We start from the raw sequence: 6,000 nt of genomic DNA, 5'->3' as shown, positions 1-6,000 counted from the left end.
AATGGTCTATTCAACACAAAAATATTTTTTCAATTTTGACCAGTAGTTCCTGAGATTAGCGCGTTCAAACAAACAAACAAACTCTTCAGCTTTATATATTAGTATAGATATAGATAAACACCATCCTTGACCACTATCATACAGAAATCGTACATACCTATACACAATATATACAATTCAATAGAAAGCGACCAAAAGAAATGACACAAAAATTGTAAATAGAAAAAAATATTACTTTTTTCTATTTACAATTATTTCCATTGAACTGCCACAGGATAGAAAAAGATGGAAAAAGCTACACCGATACAACACGTGCCAAACACTTAAGATGAGTGATGAGGATGATGGAACATAACACTTGTTTATTTATTTATAATATTTCGTTTCTATTCAAGGCTAACTGCTACTTATGGTCATATCACAAAAAATGTATCACGTCACAAGTCAACATTTTTTGTGCATCCACCAATATGAATTCGTACTTGTAAACATAACTTATTAATAGGACTTATGAGTATACAATACATACGAATGCATGAGTAGTCGAATGGTCGGGGCCACTACGATAAACCCACTGTGTGTAACGTGTTGCGGTGTCGATCTCATAGCTTTTGGGTAGTCCACGAATGTATATGCAAATATGATGACTGCAACCGAACAGATTGCGTATTTGACAAAAAGCAAATCCGGACTGATTTGGATCAAATCTTGTCTTTGTCTTTGCCAAAGGCTGTCACGTGCCTTTTTTTATCAAATCGGCCAAGGTTGTTAGAGTTTAGTCAGGGATACCCTACGGGTGATTATACAAAACATGAAGAATTTAATCATTTTAGTTCCTGAAATTATACAGGTAAGTGTTACCTACTTATTATGAGACTTTGTCAACAAGAGAATGTGAGTCAAAATAAGGTTAATATTATGAAAGGGCTTCCCTGTTTTTCTCAATGTGTTAAAAATAACATGAATGACATTGAAGTGTCACCAGTCCTCATCTAGTTTAAGCCCGACCTTGTACTTAGAAAGTTGTGATATAATCCGTAAATTATTTCCTTATTTACGATTTTAAGGATGTAAACTCTTGGGACTCTTTCAGACACTATGTTTTTCTTTAAAAGCGACTCCCGCCCCTAGAATTTAATCCTACCGTCGCGGGGATATCACAGTCATTCAAGTCACATGCATAGGCACAAAGACTCAGGACAAGTGTTCGTAGATAACGCGCGGTGTTAGTTTGGTGCAATTGCCCATTTTGAGCGTAAGGAAAAGGCTCAAACAGCAGCAAACTCTTAATACAATTAAAATATATGCTTTATTCTTAAACTATGCCGCTGACTTAGTTTGAAGCTATAAAGAAGAACGGTAATGATTGGTTGACCAAGAGACTACCGGTAAAATCCAATCACAGCATCCGATATATTTTGCAGGATATTAACTAATATACTTAGCTGTTTTCGAAACCATAACGGTTCGTAATAATACCTACACAAGTCGTTGTATATTACCATAATTATTAAATTGACTCAATAACTCAGAATAATTATCCGGTTGACGTGATTAAATGTAAGTAAGTTGTCACTGAAACTAACACGCGTGGCCGCAGTCACAGCATTTCCTATTACGTCAAAAATCATTATTTCGTCTTCCTCTTTATGTCTGTCTTCAAGTATGGTAGCAAACGTGTCTATAGGGAAGAGGTTACTTGTCATATTATGGAAAAGGAATTATTACTGGTGAAACTTATAGAGTATTTGACTAAAACAATGAAAGTAGTCCGTTAGACCGGTTTCCCAAAAATTTTGAAAACGTATATTTCATTTTATCACATCATTCAAAATTAAGCAAGATTAAAAAGCACTTAAGATTTTGAATTCTATGGTAGTGAGGGCTAGTAATATCACTGGCTAGTAAAAAGCGTACTGGTCTTGGGTGATTCTCCGGAAAAAAGTAAAACAAGTTAAAAACGTCATTATCCTCACCACACTTTTGATACTGCAGATTGATGTATTCTATATTATTTTTATCCAAGTTCGTAAAGTACTCAGGCTATTAATAGATGACTTAAAATTTTTAAAATGTTTGTGCTAAAGTTACTTAGACCAGTTGGTGAGGATAATGAAGACGTTAACTTGTGTTATTTTTTTCTGGAGAATCACCCTATTACTGGTAAGTTACGTCACACGAGATTTTGTTTCACAGCCTTCATTTACATATCAAATGTTTTTTTTAATCTTCCTTACTTACAGAAGAACCAAACCGTTTTTTTTCTCAAATACCCTATTGATTGAATATTAGCTCATAGTACATTAGCAATACTGCAAACTCAAACAATTCTCAAAAATGCAGAAGAAACAATTAATACGTGATCATTTAAAGCCTTCACTATCTCAAACGTTTGAAACGTGTCACAGTTGTACTTTATATTCTAAATATCCGTCACTGTGATATTATAACATGTATAATATTTTCTCAGTCATTTCCCGTCTCCTTATGAGTAATTTGTGCTCACCCAACGATAGCATACTTATCAAAATGATTGCTATTATATTTCCTTGTCTTTCTATTGCGTAAGTCTTCTGCTAGTAAGGTACATGGGTAGAATCCATACCTACGTTTAAATGGTACTTATATTCTTGAATATAAGTAGGAATTTGCAACTACTTTTAATAATTCGCTCTAAGGCATTGAATCATTGTGTCGCGGGGTTATTCAAGTCAAATGCACAAAGATAAACAGTCTTAGGACAGGCATCCATGGATCACACAAACTCTGGTCTGGATCACAAGCGGAGATCGCAGTCGCGACTCCCGACACACCGCGTGCAATGGCTTTGGCGTAGTAACCTCAACCGCTCAGTGCAGTTGAAATATCGATGAGAGGACGATCCAGGAACTTTGAAGAAGAAGAGAAGTTTTTGATGGTAGTGTAGTCGGAGATGCAGCCTCAAGGTTTAAGAATTGGCATCCTTCAGACTCACAACAACCGAAAATGAGTCGTTATGGGATTCTCTAATCAGCTATAGATCACGGGGCGAGTAGCACGGACCTGTACTGAAACAATTGTTATCAGTTTTAAGTTTCTGGCTGTCTTGGTTACATAAAAACATCAGATATAAAAATAAAAACTTTACCAAGTCGGTGGTCAGTCAGTGGAGACACGTAAATAATAATTATTTTCTAGATAGACCATCTAATATCAGAAAATCCGTAAAAAACCCCGAATAAAGTGCTGAGCGGAAGCTAATATTGTATAAAATGTACTAATTATGGGAAAAAAACCAACAATCTTGGAACGTCAATCATACAAGATGGCAGTTTATCTCAAGCGGCGAGATGTACGCGGTCAGCTGTGAAGAGCGAGCGACCCCATACAATGCTACCGAGAACAGTATTGTATGATAATTATTTTTATTCCAGATTGTTCTTGGATCAAAGTTTATAAAACCTTTAAATTCTTCTTATGTTTAATAATATTTAATAGTATTAAAGCTCGTGGCTAAGCTATAACCGCATAAGTGAAACGATCACAGGTTAAGCTATGCTTGACGCGGTTGGTCCGTAGATGGGTGACCATCTTTGTCGTAACGAGTTCCTCCGTGTTTCGGAAGGCACGTTAATTTGTGGGTCCCGGCTGTTATTCCTACATCGTTGACAGTCGTTACAGGTAGTCAGAAGCTTGAAAAAGTCTGACAGCCAGTCTAACCAAGGGGTATCGTGTTGCCCAGGTAACTGGGTTAAGGAGGTCAGATAGGCAGTCGCTCCTTGTAAAACACTGGTACTTAGCTGAAACCGGTTGGACTGGTAGCCGACCCCAACATAGTTGGGAAAAGGCTAGGCCAACGAATGATGTTTGTTTAATAGTATTAAATTGGGGATAGCAGTTCTCACTGGTTGGTTGTCATTTGTTTGTCTTTTGCATTCGGCACGGGGATAGGGAGTAAATATACTATTTAGAGATGACGATCACTGCGATAGAATTGGGCGAAATGGTATTTGGCTTCTACAATAAAATTAAGTAATCTTCCCCTACAAACGGCAACCTATAAATAACTACATTTTTTATTGTATTGCTTATCATCTAATAATGAATACTTTGTAATAAGATAATTTAAATCTAATACAAAGTACCAGTAACAAGTACCAAATTAGTACAACGTCAGTCACTCAGCTCGGCTCGCAGTGCTCGCAGTACATTAGCTGGTAGTTGCCACAAAACTATAATTTCTCAATTGGATACACAAACTGATTGCCGTGCGAGCGATGATTTTATATTTTTTCACAGGAAGCCGACGTTTTTTATCGTATATCACGTAATTAGTACTGAGAAAGATAATATTGGCTTGTTAGAAACATAGGGGTATGTTGGCGACATCGTTATGGTACCTACCGAGTGACCATGAAAGTATTATGTGGTTAAAAACGTATTGGAATCAGGAACCTGACTGTAAGTTGTAGTATGCACTTTCAAGATCTTTACAATAATCCGTGTGGACAAAAAAAAACCGTAAATTAAATGCTTCGATCTGAATTAATTCTCTTTGTTATGTGTATTTTCGGCATGAGGAGCATATTTTGTTTGTAGGGAGGAAATAAAGTCACAGCAAAAACACGACATTTGAATCTGTTCTGTGCCTGAATTTTAATGATCTATTTATGTATGTAGATGTTTAAAATTTATAAACTATTGCTTAGCAGTTGTCTGATCACCATAGCACACACTCTGCCTAGTTTGCGATCAGACATTGTATATTTTTTCATGTGAGAAAAAATATACAACTTTTTCGTTGACGTTAAACCGTCTTATTACTGACTAATAATTATTTTTGTCTTCACTTTAAACACAATTCTCATATTGAAACAGCTATAAAAGATTTTTAATTTGACTTTTTGCAATAATTGGTAATACTAAAAACTAGTCGCGCTGGTTCTGATGGGTAATTAAGCAAGATAACGAAATGACGTCAGCAACCTTAACTACCTCGTACTGGGAGTTAAAAGGGAAATCACTTATTGTGTTATGCTTGGATTTTTTTAACAAACCTCAAGCTTTTATGAAACAATAAATTGATCTCGCGACAGACCCACAAGAAGATGGCGAGACGAACTCGATTTTTTCGTATGAACCTGGCCTTGGCTAGCCATAGACCGATACAATGCGAAGGCTTGCAATTGGCTAACTGTTGCACAAACCGTTTTTTATTAGAATTGTATTTAGCTGTAAGCCTTCCATGCAGTATTAAATAAATAAATGGAAGGAGGAATGGGAGGCCTTTGTCTTGCGGTGGGACACTTAATAATTTTAGAGTCGACGAAAAAAAACAGATCAATGAAGCGAAAAATTAACTTAAACATAAGGTGCTAAATCGTATTTTTTTTAGTTAAGTTGCAGCGTGGTCGTCACCACAGCATCTGTCTTTCCGATCACTGTACTAAAGTTCCCTTTTAATACAGGAGGCGCTCGACCCATTACTATTGCCACAGCAAATTGAAGAAAACCAAGGCTGGCCAGCTAATCAGTGCTCAAATAATTCGAGGAGTCATTGAATGTAAATGAGTAACAAGCGAGGCGTCACGCGACGCACCAGGTCACGGCGCAATGTCATCAATAAACCATCTCTATTCATGAAGTTTTATGGTTTATGCACTTTTTGCCGTAAATTACTGTAAATTGGACGGCAGAGGTTGACAATCTTTTTCGACTGTTGGTTGATTATTGATTATCCCCTGTGACACAGGAATGAAGTCCTTACTGCAGGGGTCGTATTTGAAGAAAATGTATAACGGAAAATTGGACGTTTAAAATGCTGCTGGTGCAAAATAAGGCTTTGCAAAAAGCTCATGGCCCCTTACTTTAAAAGATGGACAGCGCAGCGCAGCCTTTTATTATCTACGGGGTACCAGGAGCGGATGGATTGGAGATTTGAAAGCTGAGTCGGTACCATTTTACGGCAGCATGCGCGGTAACAATCAGCTTCGTGAATATTTAAATGTTTTCTATATTTCA

General features: G+C 36.8%; 1 protein-coding gene across 1 annotated transcript in view; it reads right to left on the bottom strand.

The window, feature by feature from the left end:
- The window catches only part of LOC113499839, an 87,302-nt gene that overhangs the window by 44,140 nt on the left and 37,162 nt on the right, over nt 1–6,000 (bottom strand). The gene's annotated exons all lie outside the window — the stretch shown is intronic.

The sequence above is a fragment of the Trichoplusia ni genome, chromosome 13, assembly GCF_003590095.1.
Source record: "Trichoplusia ni isolate ovarian cell line Hi5 chromosome 13, tn1, whole genome shotgun sequence".
NCBI lineage: Eukaryota > Metazoa > Arthropoda > Insecta > Lepidoptera > Noctuidae > Trichoplusia > Trichoplusia ni.
Note: the sequence above shows the minus strand (reverse complement) of the source record. Positions and strands in the feature narration are given on the sequence as shown.